The following is a 19,564-nucleotide window of genomic DNA, read 5'->3' on the forward strand; positions in this document are numbered from 1 at the left end:
CAGCGCCCCTCCCAGCCACCTTCTCACCAGCTGTGCACATATTGACAACCTCTGGGTCTGGGAGGTGTGCTCTGAAACCCTGCTTCCACAGTGCCTGCAGCTGAACCTTGCTGAGGAAGACTGCCACTGACATGGACAGTCCAAAACAGACTGCACAGAGCAAATCACAGGAATGGCCACTCTAGGACCCTCTTGCCAGCTCCTCCCCTCTATCTGCTTGTCCGTAGCACCACGCCCAGCCCTTGTACACAGTTCAAACTAGCAGAGCAATTCCACTCTGTTCCCTGGGGTCCTACTGGATCCCATAATCTTAGTCTTTGAGTAGTCCTACTCAAAGCATGACCCAGCCACACTAGGTATCCAGGAGGATCCCTCCCCAATCAGAGAGAGGGCGCTTGCCAGACCTGCCGTGACTGCACATTCAGGAATCCACACATGTACAAAGGACCTATCAGGCACATGTACATGCACGCTCACACACACCTCCCCTGCAGTGCCATCTGGACTCTGTCCCTTCTGGCAGATGTTGACTGGGGGGCTGCTAAGCCAACTGTCCACATAAAGCACCCCCTCCTCTGACTGCTGGGAATGAAGGATGGTAGCACCTGCCTCCTGTTGTTGGTATCATAGGTGCATGAACAGATTATGTAGTCCAGAATGTGGGGATGCATACTAATAGGGGACAAAGACAAAGTCTGCTGGCCACTGGAGACCATACTACCCTGCCTCTTCTGTGTCCCCTTCTACTGAGCTGCTCCTGATCTGGGGGACAGGGGCAGGTAGTATCTGATCTACCAGGAGGGCAGGGGCTTTTGTGGACAAAATCCTAACACAGGACTGTGCACCTTGGCTAGTTTCCTTCAACTGATTGGCTCGGTCACCCCAGAAACCCTCAGTGGTGGGAGAGAGGAATGCCCCCAAGCTTTGAAGAAATCACAAAGGCTAGCTATTGAGCCTGTGCCCCACATGTCAGGGTTTAGCCAGCCACCACACAGGCTGAAGGCAGGAGGCACCTGTTCTCTGGTGCTCAGCAGCTCTAGCCCCCCAGGAGGGAACTGGGACTTTCTAGTTCTTGTTCCAAAACATATTAAGATGGAGGTGTGGCCTGACTCAGAAACCACAAAGATTTCGGGGGTTTTGTTTGTTTGTGAAGAAAACGTGGGGGTGGAGAGGTAGGTGCCTCACAGAAAGAAACACAAAGGTGAGAGAGAGGAACAAATGGAAAGGTGGCCCTGGCAGGGCGGGCCAGCCTCCCTTTAGTCTGGATCCCACAAAGGTGCCTTCCTTTCTTTGTCTCAGAATTGACCCAGGGAAGGGAGCAAAAGAGGAACTCTGTCCAGGGGAACAGAGCATGTCCACACATCCAGATAACCCCAGAGCTCACAGCAGCAGGCCTGACCCAGCTGCCCCTAAAACAACTTTCCTCCTCCCCAGATGGTTAAAGCCTCCTGCCTGCCCCACCCACAGCGCATTCGCCTGTCTCTAACCCCTTACTTAAGATGGTGCCCACCTACCCTTTGGATCTAGTCCAGTCCTCCTGGTTTAGATGAAATACCCCAAGCTGTGCTACTCAGAGGGGCTGGGGGCAGCATCTATTCAGGAGACCCTCCTGGTGTCTCCTGCCCCCCTTCTAGAGCAGAGCACACTCTGGATGTAGGTAGATGTCACTCCTGCTCAGGACTGCTGGTGGGCCACTTCTAAGACCAGGACACAAAATGCCAGTTTCCTGTCTTCCCTGGGTGTGTGTTTATACATACAAACACGGACTGCTCTAAAGGCTACATCTGCCTCCCTCATATATCTGCACAAATTACATTTCGGTTTTTATTAGTCCCAGATCACTCTCATTTCCTGCTGAGTGTCCTGTAGATATCATTAACATTTCTACGGCTGGAGTTTTGTGTGTGTGTGTCTCTCCCCCCAGTCCCACCGCCACATTCCCAAAATGCATTACCAGAGACATTATCTAAAAAGAGGGGAGCCATGAACAGTGCCCCCACCCCCTGCCTTCAGTCCCTGCCCCATCTAATCAGTCCAGCTGCTGTGCCTCTTAATTTCCCCACCCAGGATTACAGGCTGCCTTTCTGATGCACACAGGCAGCTGGATGTGGAAGGCATCTATCTCTAAGAAAAGACAGTTCAATTAAAATCCCAGAGGCCCAGTGCCTGTTGGAGGACACAGGCAGAAACATGTGCCCCAGCACCACCCTCCAACTCTGGCAGAGGGAGGGACAGAAACAAAGGCTCAGGCACGGTGGCATCCTAGCTGCCAGCTTGGAGCTGCAGAGGTCCTGCTGGCTCTGCCAGCAGAAAACGGGGTGCTGCCTCTTTAAGAGGCACCTCAGGCTTGCAGTGGGCTTTGTTGTTATTAATTATTGTGATTATGATTATTTTTCAAGAGCACCAGGAAAGGACATGGAAGGGACGAGAGGCAGATAGCAAAGGGCTGGCTGGGGTGGGCAGCATCAGAGAGCAGATGGAGGAACAAATTCCCCCACAGGTAATGGTGACCTTTCAACATGGAGGACAGAAGCAGCTAAGGTGGCTGGACCAACAGCAGTAAAGGTTGGGAAAGGGAATCTTGCCCTAGCTTCTTCCCCTCCCCCTTCTCCTGGGAACCTGCCAAGACTTCCCCTCAGCCACCCTGGCAGAATCTGTCAGGCAGCTGATGGGAATCCAGAGCAACCCTCTTTGGCCCTAGGGACATGAATACTCTAACCTTGTAACCACTGGTTACTCCAGACATTGGACGGAAGAGTGCACCGTGCCCAACAAGGCCAAGATCTCAGTGGAGCTGCACAGTGCTTGCAGTCTGTATAACTTCCTTTGTCAGAGCAGTAGCCACAGACAAGCCCTCATCATAGCCATGAAACTGTGTTGAAGGCATGGCAAGGTTGAGCCTAAGGCATTGTCCTTCTCCCAAGGACTCTAGGTCTCAGTGCTTTATCTTGTCCCTTTTAAAACTAAAGGTGAGGTTCAGAGGGGCTAAACACTTGCTTATGACCCTAGCTGAACAGTGGAGATCAAACTCCTCTCTCAGACACCACACCAGAAATTCCCACCCTGAAAGAGTGTCTTGGTACAGGACAGCAAGAAAGCCGAGCTGATTTCAGAGCAGGTGAACATATGCATAGGCATCCACCAAGCCTGTTATTTCTGTGGTGCTAGAGAAAAGCAAAGCTTGTTAAGCAAAATCTATCACTGAGCTATACCCTAACTCCCAGCAGGCAAACCTACCCATAGCATCTGGGCAGCCTCCAGTCGTTAGTCCGGAGCCTCTTCGAGTCCTAGGGTTGGCCCCCACCATTGAGATGGGTATACCGTGGGCCAGAGCTACTACTGCTCCCAGCTGGCCCTGTAGGAATGTTATCTTGAGGAAAAGAGGAAGAAAGGTGGAGAGAGGGATGGAAGAGACATGTTCCCTCTTCACTGGCAGGCCCTAGCCACTGGCCCTCTCACCCACCTAGAGTTGTTTTACGACCTGACTGATAGCAACAGGGAAAATGGAAAGCCTAACCCACTCAAGGCCTGAGAACCCAGAGAAGAGACGGGGAAGAGACAGACGATGTTCAGGGAACAATGGATAGGTGAGACCCAAGGGCCTCCCTATCTGTTACTGTTGGGAGATGGCTCAGTGGGTAGAAGAGTTTGCTGGACAGGCATGAGGATCTGAGTTTGGGACCCCAGCACCCATCAAAAAGCTGGGCATAGTTGTATGGCCTGTAACTGCAACAGCAAGGGGAGGGAGAAGTGGGAAACAGGTAAAGTCTGGTCTTGCTGGCTAGGTAGCCAGGGCCAGAGAGACTGTCTTAAGAAAGTAAGGTGAAAAGCAATAGAGAAAGGCACTGGAGGGCCTCTTCCACGTTTCCACAAGGGTGCCCTCACCCATGCATACACAAAAAATATGTGCCCTGGTGAGCCCCCAATCATCAGCCATTCTTAGCTGTTTGGGAGGCCTTTGCCAATCTTCTTGGGAAGCAGGGATGAATCTCCATGGAACACACAAGAGCAGTCAGACACCACAGGCCTTGAGACTAGGCTAGAGTCCTTGGGCTAGGAAGGGACTGATGGACCTGCTTAAGGCAAGGGTGGTAGTGGTGGTAAGGCAGCTCTAGCCCAGGACCATCCCATGCTGGCAACACCTTAACAGGGCTGGAGTGACCTTTACAGAATGGGTGTGAGGTCCTGAGCAGCCAAAGGCAAGTGGAGAAGCAGGTAGTAGTAGACAGAGACAGGGGTGTAGTTCAGGCTAACAGAAGGCTTGCTTGCCTAGCATGCCGTCAGCATCCCCATCACTGATGGAAAATTAGCAGGGTATAGTGGCATAACCAGCATCTGGGATCCGAAGCAAGAGGATCAGATCTCAAGCAGGTTAGGGGTAGAGCTTGGTGGTAGAGTATTTGTCTAGCATTCACAAGGCCTTAAGCTCAATTACCAGCACAACAAGCCAGCCTGAGAAACACAGCAAAACTAACAACAACAACAACAAGATGGCCTCAAAAGATGCTAAATGAATTCTCTGGAAGATGTTTGAGAAGCCCCCTTCCAACTCATCTTCCCTGGTATGCTAAGGCACTGGAGTGGGTTCTAAAACCAGTTCTTAGACACAGCCCTGTAGTGTATCTTTCTAGGATGCAATGGGTCACAGGCTGGATGCCCTCAGGAGCGGGGGCCATAGTCCACCTGGCCCTGTGCCCACCATCAGGACTGTCCTGTCTGTAGCCACCTCAGCTGCTACTGCTTCTTCATCAGTCTCTTGTGGACCCTTTGTTTTAGGTTACTTTATTCACCACTCAACAAAAGACATCACCACCTATCTGCCTAAACAAGGAGTAAAAGAAAAGGCATGGAGGGCCAACTGTGAAGAGGGTGGGGCCTTTCCCATCATGTCCAGCTCAGGCTAGCCTGAGCTCACGAATACCATCCACAGTCAGAATCCAAAGAACAGCCATTCATGGTTCTGGCTAGAGGTAGTGCTTTTCCATCTAGTATCTGGAGTAACAAGGGAGTTGGGAGCTGCTTGGGTTGGTCCACATTTCAAGCTCTGGCAGTACCCTTCCTTACAGAGTACAGCTTTGTCCTCTCCACCTCGTGTGCCCAGAAGCAACAAGACTTACTCGTGGAAGCAGCAGAAGGAAGTGCCAAGCTAGTAGCAGGCTGGCTAACTGCCAACAGGGTTGTGATCTTGGGCCTGAAGGCCTCTGTGCTGGCTGTCCCCTTTGCTAGGAGAGCCACTCCCAGACATTTAGACAACTCTTTACCCAGCTCCACTCCTTTGCTTCTGTGTCATCACCGTATTTTAAATGATACCCCTTCTGCCTTCTATTTTGTCAAAGCACTTACCTTTTTGCCTTAACTTATTACTAGTCTCCTCTCGAATGAGAAGTTCCATAGGAGTGGGGATTTTTGCCCACTTTATTCATAACCATGTCCCCATTGCCCAGAACAATAAATATGTATTAAATATATCAAGCTTCAAATGTCACATTAACCCTGTGAAAATAATTTCAAGTAAGTGGTAAGGTGATGAGACATAGTCTATTTGGGTGGGGACTGGGAGGCATGGGCTAGGGCCACAGCACTGCTTCACTCATTAAACAGAGACCCTTTCTTTTTCCTCCTCCCCCCCCCGAAGCATTGGAGCCTGTCCTGGAATTTGCTCAGTAGACCAGGCTGGCCCCAAACTCACTGAGATCCACCTGCCTCTGCCTCCCAAGTGCTTCGGTTAAAGGTGTATGCCACCACCATCCAGCTACACAGACCCTTTCTTAAGGATGGACAGAGAATCTACTTTGGAGCAAAGTATTAGGTAGGGGGTTGGAGACAGGTTATACATCTCTGTCTCCAGCCCGGGTGGGGTGTGTGTGTGCAGCCTTTTCTTCCTGTAACAGGTCACAAGTCAGGAATGTACACCACGGAATGTCTTTCATTTTCAAAAAAAGATACCAGGGCTGGCTAGATAAGATGGCTTAGAGACCAAGTTCAATCCCTGGAACCCACAACAGAACGAGCTCTGAAAAGCTGTTCTTTTACTTACACACACACACACACCCCAAAAACAAAAAAAAAAAAAAAAAAAAAAAAAAAAAAAACAACAACAACAAAAAACCAACCAATTCTCAAGGGTTTTTATTGTTATATAAGCAGTGCAGAGTTGGAGAAGACTGTCTGTGGGCTTTCACTTATCATTGCCAAGTGTCAAATACTGATGAAGCTGACACCCATGCAATTTAGTTTGTGCCTTGTTAGGCTGGAGATTTGGGTATTCAACACAAGGAGCACCCAGAATGTTTTCTGGCTCCAGAGCAGGCCTTGGGAGCGCCATGCCCAAACAAAGGTAAGTGACCTGGATGCAGCAAGGACTTAAAGAACTAGAGGTAGACGGAGGCCTTGCATAGCGTGTAGAGGTGGTGTAGGAAGTGGCCCTGGTAACATTCCACAGGAGACAGTTGAGGCCCTGTCCCCCTACCCCTGCCAGGCTCCCATGTGGGTCTCATGACAGCAGTAATTACGTAATTAATGGTACAATGAGCTGCCTCCTAAGGGTAAGAGCCTGAAGGTAGAGGCTTTCTGCATTTTGTTCTTAAGAGCCAAAGCCCTACTCTGGCCCCAGAGTTGCCCCTATAAATACTGCAACTAAGGGGGACACAGGGACACTCCTGATTTGTGTTTATCATATTAACTATTCTTCAGCCTCAGGGGATGAGGCTCAAAGAGCAGTTTCAGGAGTGAGTGAGGGGATGGTGGGCAGGGTATAAACAAGCTAACTAGGAAGGGAGAGCAGTGAAGTTTGCATTCTCTCCTCTGCAGCTTTAAGTGTTGGTGCCCACTGGCTCTGGGAGCCCATTTTGGATCAGCAAAAGTCCAGGTGGGAATGCCCAGAGTGTAGAGGTTCCAGGGGAATGGACACAGACAACTCCTGTAGCCTAAGGCACAGAGAGCTGCCATGGTGTTACTGAAGGACTCTCAGGGGCAGAAAGGGGAAGAAAAAGGTGAAGGAAGTGGCTGCCCTCCTGAATGAAGCTGGCAGGCAGCAAACAGCAAGGTGTCCAGTGGCAGCTACCTCCTACAGTAGTTACTGCCTACCTCGGTCCAGTTCTGAGTTCAGTTGCTTATAGCCAGTGGTCAATGTGCCCTGTTTCCAGGGTACTGGTCCCTGGTGTTTTCATGGCAGCTGCTCTTACATGGCCACAGGGATTCTAGGTCTACTATCCCAGCAGCAGCAGCAGCAGCAGCAGCAGCAGCAGCAGAGGGGTCTCTGGCTCACAGACTGTGCTGTCTTTAACCTCCTTGGAAAACAGTATCAGCATGGGAAAGCACCCAACCCCCAGGAACATGGCACATTCTTCCTCAATATTTCAATCCCAAACTCGCAGAGATCAATGGAAGCCCAGATAGGGCCAGTGACTTGTCCAACAGGCTCAGCAGTTGTGTGCCTCAGATGCCTCTCTGTCAAACAGAAAACAGAAAACATGGCTTTCCTTCTCTATACCCCAGCAGCAAAAGATCTTGCCTGGGTGGAACCTCCCCTGCTGCCTGCCCCAAGGGCTTCTCACTGCAGCAAGCTGACAGCACGGGAAATGTAGCCCTGGCCCCCTCCAAGTGCTGGTTCCATATGGGGGAGCCGGGCACTGGAGCCCCCTCCAGCACCGGCCCCCAGGGGAGGAAGCCGCCTGTCAGGCCGCCTCGGCGTGTCAAATCCTCTTGCTGCCTAATTGTGAGACGGCGGCGTTTAAAGAAACGCTTTTCTGGCCGCCTGCCACACCGCAAACTGCTTGGTATAATTTTATTATTAAGGAGAGAGAAAAAGAGAAGGGGCTGGAGGAGAGAGAAAGGGGAGAGCGGAGGAAATTGCTTCGTCCAAGTCAGCTGGTGGAGTATTCCGCTCAATGTGAAAGCGGGGACAGCTTTCCAGTTGGCAAGCTGACTCCGTTAATTGCGCATTCAGTCTCTACTTAGGGTAATTGGAACGAAGCGGGGCCTAGCTCTGACAATTAGGGTCTGCGACTAGGCCATTAACCCTTTCTGCAACCAGCCCCCGCCCCATCGACACCAGGCGGGGTAGGGCGCAGGCGAAGACCCCACACTGAGGTCTGCAGCGGGGAAGCTGGACAGGGAGCCGCTCGGAGGGTGGGGTCTGCGGCCTCTCCGCCACTGCTACAGATGTTTCGGCCATGTAAGACAAAGGCAGAGCACGGCAGTCGCCCGGAGAAAATCCGCAGGACTCCCTCAGGGGCAGGTAAAATTTCACCTTCCATTGGTACTCCCCTCCCCCTCCTCGTCTCCCCGGCCTTCCGCCAATCCGGATAGGGCCACCAAAGACGCCGCGACGCCTCCTCCGCAGCCCAACCCACTGACCCCAGCAAGGTCACGGCGACCTCCGGCACACCCGCCCGTCCTCAGTCAGAGATCCGCAGGGGCTGTGGGCGCCCGGAGAGGAAGGGGGCGCTGCGCTTGCCATGAGGCAGAGGCAGCCAGGATGCTTCCCGCCTCCCTCCTGCCTGCACCCGGACCTGGGGGCGGCCCCCCAGCCTCCATCATTCATTTTCCTGATTCCCGCTGTAGCCGCCCTCGGAAGTCAGCCGAGTGAAGCAGCTGTTCCTTGCACACTCCACTTGACCAAAGATGATGATAAATGAGGCCAGGGCTGCGTCAGGGACGCGGCGGCGAGGGCCGTGCAGGGCGGGACGAGGGGCTTGCAGCCCCCACAACCCGCTCGGCTAAGTGCACGCCAGCGAAGGACAGCGTCCGAGAGCCCCCCGCCCCGCAGACCTTCTTGCAGGTCTTGCACCCTTCCCTCGAACGATGGGGTCCCCGCGACGTCCTCGCCTCCTCCCCCAGAACGCGCGCCCCAAACCTATTAATGCTCGTAAATAATGAATAAAGGAGCATTTCCTACAGCCGCGCCGGGTGCGGGCGGGGCGGTAGCCAGAAGCTCGAGGCTGGGGAGAGCGCCGCTGGGCCGGCCGAGGGGCCCAGGCGCGCGGCCCCGCACACGTGCAGCCGTGGCGTGCAGGCGGCACCCCGCCCGGCGGCGGAGGAGGGGAATCCCGCGCTGCCCTCCCCAACGCCACCTCCCCTGGAGTCCTCTGGCACCGAACGAGGCGAGAGAGTGAGCGCGAGCTTCCCAGCCGAAGAGGGTTATTTTTAACCTGCCCCCCTTTCTAAATCTGCCTCGGCGGTGCGCGCCCGCCCGCCCGCTCCTGCAGCCGAGGACGCGGGCTCCTCACCTCGCTCGCAGGCTCCGGACTCCGCGCCTCCCCCGGCCCGGCCCCCGCCCTTGCGCGGGCAAGCGCCGCTACATCTCCGCCTGGAAAGGGCCGATTAGGAGCCGCGTGCCTTTCAGCTAAATATCGGAACCGGGTGGGATGGGGGCGGGGAGCCGGCGCTCGTCCCCTCGCCTCCCTCGCTCCCTCCCACCCTGCGTGGAGTGGCGGTGCGAGGCGGCTCCAGTTCCCCGCCAGCCTGAAACAGCCGGCCCGAGCACCGAGTCCCCCTGGGGTTTTCGGCCTGGCCTCAACATCCTCTAGTTCGCAGAAGCTAAAACTCCATGGACCCTTCGGCAGCAGCGGCGCCAAGCGGGGCGCTGACACCCACCGCCAGTCCCCCTCCCTTGGCCACTAGACAAATAAGCCATTTGGGCAGCAATGAGCTGGTCTTGCCGGAATCTTCAAAGCAAGCCCCTGCCCGAGCCAGGGGAAATGCCAGGAGCACAGAGGAAGCTCTGGCGATCCGTTTATTCCTTCTTGCTGGTCTGCCTAGGCTCGCCCCAGGGAGAACCCCAGCTTGGCGCCCCTCCTTCAGACCTTTCCTCCCTTAGAATGAGGTCGCAGGAAGTTCATGTCCGTGTGGTTGCCCTTCTTCCCCAAAGGCCACCCACCTAAACCTCATTCTGCTCTTTAGAAGAGCTGAGCATCAGATGGGCAGTCGAGCCAGGACCAGCATTTAACTGGGTCCCTCAAGTACCCTGGCATTTTCCAGACTGTTTCTAGCTCAATCCAGAAGTCTCATGGTTTAGGGTCTCAGGACGCCTCCCTCTTTAAGGAGAAGGCAGTTACTTATGGCAGTAAGAGGGTAAAGCGGAGAAAGTGGTGGCCATCCAAGGCACAGAAATCATGGGTTTAGCACAGCGGTTCTCAATATGTGGGTCGCCTAAGACCACTGGGAAACATATTTACATTATGATTCATAACAGTTACAAAATTACAGTTATGAAATAGCAACGAAAATAGCTTTATGGTTGGGGGGTCACCACAACATGAAGGGCTGGCTGTATTAAAGGGTCACAGTTTTAGGAAGGTTGAGATCCACTGGTTTAGCAGCAGAAAAGAACACAGCCTATTTGGGCACTCTTGAGGCTTGACTTGGCTAGATTGGGGGAGGGGGGAGCCGGCCTCAAGGGGCCAGGGTTTTGGCTGGGTTCATCTTCAAAAGTGCAGCTCAAGGGTCAGTGGTAGCATGCAGATAAAGAGGCCCTAACAGACAGATCAGAGGCTGATACCTAGGGTGGCTGTGACAGACTTAGGCCAGGGCTTTAGCTAGGAAGGACCTGGAAGCCAGGCAGGGTTAACAAGGGGAAGAGGACTGGTTCCTAAGCAGAAACAAGGTCCTGGGGGGATGGTACACACTCGGCTCTGCCCTCCCTCAGTTCTGGAAGGTTCTTCCCCTGTCACTGTTGAACCCTGCCCCTCAGCAGAGGTGGATGTTGTTTGAAGAGACCTCTTGGTGCCTCCAGAAAATTTCACTTCCACGGCCTCAACTATCCTTCCTGAGGTGTAACGTCACTTCTCATTTCCAGAAGTGGAGATGGCAACAAAGAATAGAAAAGGCTGTTCTAGACTAGACTCTACTCGTCCATCCCCCACCCCTCCACACACACCCTTACAGGGTTCTAAGCTGGGCCTCTGGCTGGGGATGAAGAGTGGGCATAAAATTTCAGAACAGCAGTCTGCAGGGGGTGGGGGTGGGTGGGTGGACAACAGGGACTGGAGAGAAGTGTCACATGACCAGCTCGCTCTATATCAGGACTTCTTAGCATGAGACTGAATTCCACAGAGCTCTCATTCACCTGAAGACTATAAATGTCACCCAGAGCACATTCTTCTAAATATGCGTGGCTGTTGTGATAAATTACAAATTCATTTGGGGTTGGATGTTCCTGTGCAGTGCTATTCTGCCAACACTAGACTAATGCTCTGATTTTGATCTAACAGATTCTCAAGGTGGGGAAGTGCTGGGCTTGCAGCTGCTCTCACCACAGGAAAAGGAGATTTTCAGTTGTGCCATGCTGGTGGCTGCTCTCATACAACCAGCCTCAATGAGAGTGAGCTGGCATCTTCTGTTCCAGGGCAACCTAGAGAAACTTCCTGGGGACCTTTGGGGACCTTCCTGAGTCTAAGTGGGAAGCTGGCTGATTACCATCTCCAAACAGCTATGAAATGGGAAGGGACTTAAGAGAAAACACAAAGCCTGGGCAGCTGAGTCCATCATCAACTGTTTTGAACACTGCTCATTTCATTCACAGTGAACACAATACTTCAGCTCCGCCTTGTGTGTTGGTTCTGTACCCAGGCCCACTTGAATCTTGCCTCAGACTGCAGCCAACCTTTCTAGAACTCTCTCCCTGGCTTTCAGACCATCACCCTAACCCTAACCCTAACCCTCTTCCAGCTGCACGTAGCTAACTTGGCCTGGCCCACAGTGGCCTCACTTTGGAAATTTGTGGGAGAACTCCTCATAAATGGTAAAGAATGGCAGACTGGATCTACTCCCGAAAGGCTCCGAAGGTTAAAGCAGCCAGGGTACTTGGAAAGCTCATGGGGCTCAGGGTTGAATGAGAGATGCAATCACTCCATATCCTCCACGATGAAGTCCTGACAGTGAGTAGCTGAGAGTTCAAATCCCAGCTCCTGCATACATACCCAGGTAACCTTGGGCACTTTACCTAACTGTTCCATGTTTCATGCTCTGAAGTTGTAAAATATTCTAGGCATCCAACTGGCAGAGCTATTATAAGACTATCCCCCCTGGGGGGCGGCAGTGGATTTGGTCTCTTTCCAGTCATGCCTGCCCTTCCCTTCATAGATAGACCTGGGTCTGTGGGTGTTCATCGGGATACCACTCACTCAGTTTTCTGAGCATGTAGGAGATATAGACACGGTGCTGCCTCTATGTGGCTGGTGAAACATGTAAGAGAGGGAGCCCTGGTCCAGATGGGGGTAAATAGGTTAACTAGTTCTACCACAGTGAAGCACCTTCTGACAATATGGATCCAAATAAAAACTCCATGTGGCCATTGTCCCGGCCCAAAGTAATCTGTGCAAAGGCAGTCATCTGCAGCGGAAAGCACTGCAGTCCCCTAAGTGTCCAACCAAGGGCCCAAAAACAATGGGAGTAAAATTAGAAGAAAGCCAGCGCCAATTACATGAGTAAAGTTTCATCCTTTGGGCTGCTGGTCACCTGCCTCCACCTAGACATGACTGGATGGAGACAGGCTGCCTAGAGGTTGCAACTTCCTGTAGCCTGCACTCTTTTTGGTACAAAGGATACTAAGGTCCCCATAGGGTAGAGTTGGGCCTGACCACTGTCTACACAGATCTTCACGGGTGGGCACAGGGTACCCAGGCAGTGAGAACCCCAGGGCTGGTGTTCAAAGGACCTCTTAAGTTTTTGTATGTCCTTCCTCTCCCTTTTGTGTGGCCCAGCAATACATTCTCCAGTAATCTTTCCAACAAAACAACATGCCATCCAGGGTTTGTGAACCCAAAAGGCTAGGAACTGAGGACTGCTGAAGGGACCAAATCCTACTCCTAACCTGAGCTGTGAGGCCCCGTGCAAGTAGAGATTAAAAGAGATAATATGGACAAAGTTGTCAGAGCAGACCTGAGTAGACCTGGGACCTCTCCGTCCCTTGAAAAGGTAAATATTGACATATTTTTTTTTATAGTGGAGGCAAAGGGCTGGAAATCCCAACTGGTCATAGCTGGCTGCAAAGGTGTGGCCAGGAAGATAGGAACTCCTGGGAGTCATGCAAGTCTGAACCCAACCCTCCCACCAGCTGGTTACTGTTACGGTGGCCACACACACCATTTGGGCAGATAGGCCTCATGGCAGTGGCCTGAGCAGAGTCCTGTCACATGTATCAACTCTGGGTGGAGCTGACCTGGCAGATGGCTGGGGCCCCTGCAGCCCCAGGCTTGTGGAAGGTTTTGGATAGCTTGCTGTGTCTCCCTGTGGTCTAGAGCTTGCTTTTTCCAGAGTGTCCTCACAAGAGTCTGGAAATAAACACCAAGCACCCAAGACCCTGGGACTTATGGGCTCTGTGACCTCATAGAGTTACCTCTCTCTGGGCCTGTGATTCATCACCCTTTAAGTAGGGACAACATTAAACATCCACTTCCTAGGACCAAGAGAGTCACTAAGAAACAGAAATACCTGTTACCATCACCCTCTGACCAGTCTCACTGACTTTCCAGGCACTGCCCTCTGTTCTGAGCATCAGTCACATTTTTGTCAGCACTCATTTTGCAGACAAGGCGCAAAAAAGGTCTTAGGGCATTTGTGTATTTGAAGAAAGATCTAAAAGCATTACATAAATCATGCCGGGGTGGTGGGTTGGCCCAGAGGCAAAGCCAGGGCACAGGAATCTACATGTAGTTGAGGTTTAAGTCCCATGTTTTCGGGTATAACTGTGGCAATGTTTTCATCCCCAGAGAAACGTAAGGAACACAAACACCCAATCTTATAGAAAAACACAATTAAATCCTGAGAGGCCAAAGGATGTCTTAGGAGCAGCAAGACTTGGATTTAAATTGAAGCCTGGCCTCAACTCTATTCAGGGCAGGGCCTTCAGAAAAGAAAGGTCCTTATAGGGCTGCAGGGGCTCCATTCAAGCCTTTGTGGTCCTGTCTGGCACGCCTGACCTGCTGTCTACTTGGCCACCTTCATGCCAGCTACAGGAGCTGAGAAGACCATTTTACACAGAAACGGAGGCCCACTGAAGACAGAGACTTGCTCCAGGCTCTGAAGCTCACTTTCTGGGACTTCTGAGCTTTTCAATAGCCTATACAGCCCCTCCACCCACTCTGACACCCACCCATTCATACATTTATTCCTTACTCATCCATCTATTTACCCACCACCCACCTGTCCATCCACCAATCTGCCCAGCTATCCTTCCATCTGAGAAGCAGTTCCCAAGTGTCTACTCTATGCCATATAGGTGCTAGGGACAAAGCAGCCAGAGACAGCAAAAGACCAATACCATTGTAAAAGACAGTTGAACACTGATGAACAGGCGAAGGTTGGACTTCCTGGGAAGGACACAGGATCAGAGGGATAACCCCAAGGAAGTCCTGAGTCCTAAGGGATATGCAGGAATTACCTAGGGGAAAGGCAAAGGCCTGAAAATGTGGGCTTTTAATTGGGTGTGGAAATGAGACTGGTGGAACCCAAATCACAAATGTGCCAAGCAACAGTGAGCTGCAGAGTACAAACAAGTACAGGTGACACTACCCGATGTATGCATGCTATGATTCATAGTAGTTATAGTGAGGGGAAAGTAATGGAGTTCAATTAGGATGAGGCTGGATTATCTCCCAGAGAGCAGTGATGAGGTCAGACTACTAACTGCCAATGCATGTCCTCAACTCAAGTATGACTTACAACTCTTGGTGTGCCAAAACTAGGGAGGGCCAACACTTACAGGTAACCCAGCACATGTTGGAAGCTCACAGGACAAAGGGGTATCACAGCACGGGACTCAAAGCCTACCAAACCTTCATGTCCAGCTAAGGATGGTGGGATCTGAGGCCTGCCTGGTGGTGGCCACGTTCCTTAAGTGTCCTGCTTGATCTCACTGGGAATCAATGGGGAGAACCACTCCTACTACAGGGTGATGGAAGCAGGTGCTGGGACATAAAGAGATGAAGTTTCCTTAGATGATGAATAGCTGTGTGTGGCAGCCCTCTGGGCAGCTTTAAGGATAGATAAGCTATGAAGGATAAGCTATGAAGGATAGATGCTATGAAGGAAGGGCATCTCCTAGTGATGGTTGTGGACCTCCGCAAAGGTAAACAGAACGGACAATGCCACATATCCTCTATTGGGGCTCTGTATATGTTTTGGTGCCCTCCTCTTCAGATATGCCCATCTTCCTTACATACTAGATGGGCTGGCTCCATGGCCACTAGCCTCCCAGGCTCCTTGCCCATTTTTCCCTCACAGCGTTCAAAACCTCCACCAACAAAAGATCTTCTCCCCGACAATTGCACTTAGAGATGCCCACTTGCTGTCCTAAGAAACTCAAAAGCACAAATCAGGCCTCTGATAGACATGTGAGTTGGGACAGGAGGGATCAGGCTGTGGATGGTCTTACGTCGTCAAATAAGTGAGTGGATAAGTAGACCTATGAAGTTGCACACTCAAGCAAAGCCACTGCTGTTTTTGTTAGCCTGTGAAAAACATGATTCCCTAAAGTTTTTAAGAACCTGGCAAATAATTCCCAGACCCTCATCATGGTGCCTGGGCTGAGGAACTCAAGTGGGCCTGAGAACCCCCAGGCCAGGTTCCTGTCTACATGTTAGCTACTCCAAAGACCCACTTCAGAACCCTGTCCTGACTTGGGACACCACTAGGAATCCCTCTGTAACCTGTGAGTGTCAAGACTGGAATCTTTGGGAGCTTCCTTGACAGGACCAGGGGCTGGGGGGTGGGGGGGCGTGTGGGGATATCTGCACAGGCAGAGTACATGCCTACTCATAGACTGGTGTCTCTGAAGCTCAGGAGAGCAGGAGTTTGTCATCTGCTGAGGACTATGGGGATGGTTTAAGATGAAATTTAGATCCATTAGTGCTTAGCTAGCATCAGCAGCAACAGCAGCAAAAATGAAGATGGCAGGGTGTGTGAGTGTAGTGTCATAAACTGTCAGGGTCAGTGCCGCCTCCCTCCTTAGACCTGGCTCCCACCCTCTGCCAGCAGGGCTGGGTACCCTGCCCACTCAGGCATCAGTATTACTGGCAGCTCTGCCCCCTGCCCTGGCCAATCCTGAAGATCCAGCCCCTGGGTCAGCATGTGACCAGAGCCAGCAGGCTGAGCCATAAGAAAGGAATCTGCCAGGGAGCCTGAGTATGGCAGAGACAGCAGCTCCTTAATCTGGTTCCTTTGATAACTTCTGTCTTTTTATGCACACACAAGGATCGCAGCTCTACCCTGCTCAGCCATCTCCCTGCAGCTAATGCCTGACAGCTCTGTTTATGTCTCCCCGTAATTCTGCAGCTTTATGGGTTTTTTTTTTCCCTTTCCGGGGCCATTAAGCTCACAGCTACAGGCTCCATCCCCTGCCCCCGCCTGCCTTTGTCCTTGAGGCCTAGCTGCCCCAAAGCCCTTTGGGAGATAGACTGTTCCCTCCTGACTAGTGGGTAAGAATCCTGAACCCCAGACCTTGTCTGGAGGCCTCACTCAGGCCCATCTCAAGCTCTCCTGATACCAACTCCTTCATCCTTCCACCCCTGGTTATGTTGCCCTATTCCCACAGCTGGTGGCCTGAATGTACTAGGTGAGCCCGTAGCCCTGACCATCTCTGCCCTAATTCTGTTTTCCTTGTTTCCCTTATTGGCCTCTCTGAGGACAAAGACCCTTGGCCCCATCTCTCTTCTTATTCTCTGAATCTTCTGATTGGGATCCAGTATATTCCTGGCATCCTCAATGCTCCTTCACTCCATAGATTCTTTCCCACAACAATTTACATGGATTCCCCTGCCAAGGTCCCTTCAATCTCACTCCACAGTACAGAGCATGCCACATACCCAGCTACCACAGATTCTATGCCTACATCCCAGAGGGCTCTTCTAGTCTCCTGTATCTCCATAGAAGCTCTGTTCATCGTGCTTTATTACTATAAATCCTCCAATGGCTCCCCATCCTTCATCTCAGAGCCCTCCCACCCCACCTTAGTGTACTGTACCTTCAGCCCTAAGACCTCCTGGGCTGCAGCTGTCCTGTACTTCAGTAGATACTAGGTCTCAACCTTTCCCAGCTCCCGCAGCTGGAATCAGTTCTTCCCTTTGCATTGCATACACCTTTCCTAAACCCCTAGGAGAAGTCTACAAACTCATATCCTGTGCCCTCACTAAGTGCTAGCTTTCTACATGCCCTAAGTGGGTCCCTGTGTCCCTCAGTCCTCAATGTCCACACTTCTCAGCAATAGTCTCTTGGTGTACCATGTTGGGGACACAAGTAAGATGAAGCAGGGTCACATTTGGCCAGAGCCAGCCCCTGAATGTTGATTGGAATATTAAGTCTTGTTTTGTTTCTCCTTTTAGAATGATTGCCACTGCTCAATTCCAACCCTGAGGTGGCCTAGTAGGAAAGAAAGGAGCTCTACTCCAGACTCTGGGAAGACCACAGCACACAGCTAATGGCTCCTGTGCAGTCTGAAGAGCCATTCTACCTGCTTCTTTTAGCCTCCTTCCTGCTGAGCAGCCTGTCTATCACAGTCCTACCCTGTGTGCTGTAAGCCCCTCTGGCACACTCTCAGCTGCCCCTCAAACTGCACCAGCATCCAGCCTTCTAAACACTAGATGGCCTAGTCCTGTTCTTCTATCTCCCTCATGGATGAGTACCAAGATATCTTGCCAGTCTTTGTCACCTAGCATTTACCCACCTAGCCCAAGAAGACTAAGAAAGTGTTCCTATTGTATATGCTTCCTTTTCTTATGTCTGTGGCCCAAGGCTTGACCCTTTAACTCAATTTCAACCATATCATCCTACACCTCAGAATGTGTGGCCAAGACTTCTAAAATGGCCAACCAGACTATTATCCCATGTGACCCTGGTAAGCCACCTTACCTCCTCAGGGTAAAGTTCTCCTCTGCACAGGATATCAGCAGACAGAGCTTGGAAAACTTGATGGAACTCTGCTGCCAGGAGTCAGGGAAGCTTTGTGATGTGTGAAGCCCTTGCTGAAAACAGCTGAAATCTAATAAGTGATGGCGCAGCTGTACCATAAACACGGTATTTCTGAACATGGGTCCTGGGCAGCCAACTTGATTGCCAGGGGTCATGGACACAGCTGAGAAGTATCCTGAGACCCCTGGAGCCCTGATGAGCACTGCAATAGGACTAAGAGTTAATGCTGACCCATACCTATGGCCAGTTATGCCCAGCCCCCAGCTCCATCACCCTGACAGCAAGAGATACTCCCTTCACCAAGGAGTTAACAGATGCAAAGCACATGCTTTCACCAAGGCAATTGGCAAATAGCTACCAGACTCTAGGCTGGGTCGGGGCTAGGGTTCAAAGCTGCAAATCCCTTGGCAAGAGGTGGGAACATGCTTGCTGGAGGCATCACCAGCCAGGTCCTTGGTACCCCACTGACTACATGCTCAGTAAGTGTCATCTAGTACCTGCCCTGACACAAATAACACCAGGCTTTCTTTCATCCACAGAGGGCAAAGCTGTAACAGTGAGGTCTCTGAAACAGCAACGTATCCACATCCCCTAAGCAGAGCCTAAGAAATCACCATCAGTCTCTCTTCCTGCACAGAGGCAAGCATCAAGGCTCAGAGAAATCAACTGATCCCTGTAAGATCACACAGCACAGCAGGTCCTCTAAATCCCTGCCCACAGTATTGCTGCTTCCAAAGAGCTTTTCTTGTTACAACAAATGCCAGGGTCCGATACATAACAAGGCACAGAAGCAGGTGTTCAACTCAATCCCAATTTTGTGACACAAAAAGTTGACATCAATGTCTTCTCATCTAAGAGGCTGGACCTATTTTTTCTTTTTTCATATTTTCCACCAAAAGACCAGTAGTTCTGTGTTTTCTAGAATGAATGGGGACAGGAGCTGGTATAACCAAATTCTGGTTAATAGAACATTGTCATAGATACAATGTAAGCATCTTATATCCTTCTAGACCAAGCATAATGTGCCAGTTTTAGCCTTTGGTGGTCTGGCTTCGCTGTCATTCTTTGCTGATTTAGAAGGTTCCTTGGGACCTGAGGTCCCTCTACAAGCACCCTGGATTGTATAGGATTGTATAGCAGCAGGATCCTTTCCTGTACCTGGATCTGGACCTGCTGGGGAAGGAAATCTGTCCCACTATATGCTATGTTGTGCTGTCCAGCCAGCCATGATGGGCCTCACCTATCTCCATCTCCCCTTTCTTCCCTGGCATTCTGATTATATTGGGGTGGCCCATAGCTCTGGTGCTTAGGGAATTCAGACCCACTGCAGGACCAGGCTGGGCTGATATTCCCAACATAGCTCCCACACTCATACCAGCATTCTGTAGACAGCTCTGGACCACCCCCATCCAGAAAGGCCCCTGGGCCTGTGGTCTGAGAGCAGCTGACAGCTCCTTAATAGAAACAGGCCACCCTGAAGCCTGAGTGACACTGCACTGGTCTGACAAAGATGCTGAGGCTCACATCAAAGCCTCATTTTTCTCCTTCCTGTTAGGCACTGAAACCATTTACATAAAGAGCCCCACATGGGTGTGCAACAAAGATGCATTTCTCCCTGAATCCCTTTCAACCTCCCAGACACTCCCTGTCAGACCTG

General features: G+C 51.6%; 1 protein-coding gene across 13 annotated transcripts in view; it reads right to left on the reverse strand.

Moving 5' to 3' along the window:
• The window catches only part of Rai1 (retinoic acid induced 1), a 97,723-nt gene that overhangs the window by 14,009 nt on the left and 64,150 nt on the right, over positions 1 to 19,564 (reverse strand). The window contains exon 1 of one of the 13 annotated variants that reach the window (XM_051180524.1): positions 9,231 to 9,368. The exons of the other annotated variants lie outside the window; for them this stretch is intronic. The gene's annotated coding sequence lies outside the window, so the exon portion shown is untranslated. Of the gene's footprint in view, positions 1 to 9,230; positions 9,369 to 19,564 lie in introns of those variants that run through there. 13 annotated transcript variants of the gene reach the window in all.

This window comes from Phodopus roborovskii, unplaced genomic scaffold (assembly GCF_943737965.1).
Source record: "Phodopus roborovskii unplaced genomic scaffold, PHOROB, whole genome shotgun sequence".
NCBI classification, from domain to species: domain Eukaryota; kingdom Metazoa; phylum Chordata; class Mammalia; order Rodentia; family Cricetidae; genus Phodopus; species Phodopus roborovskii.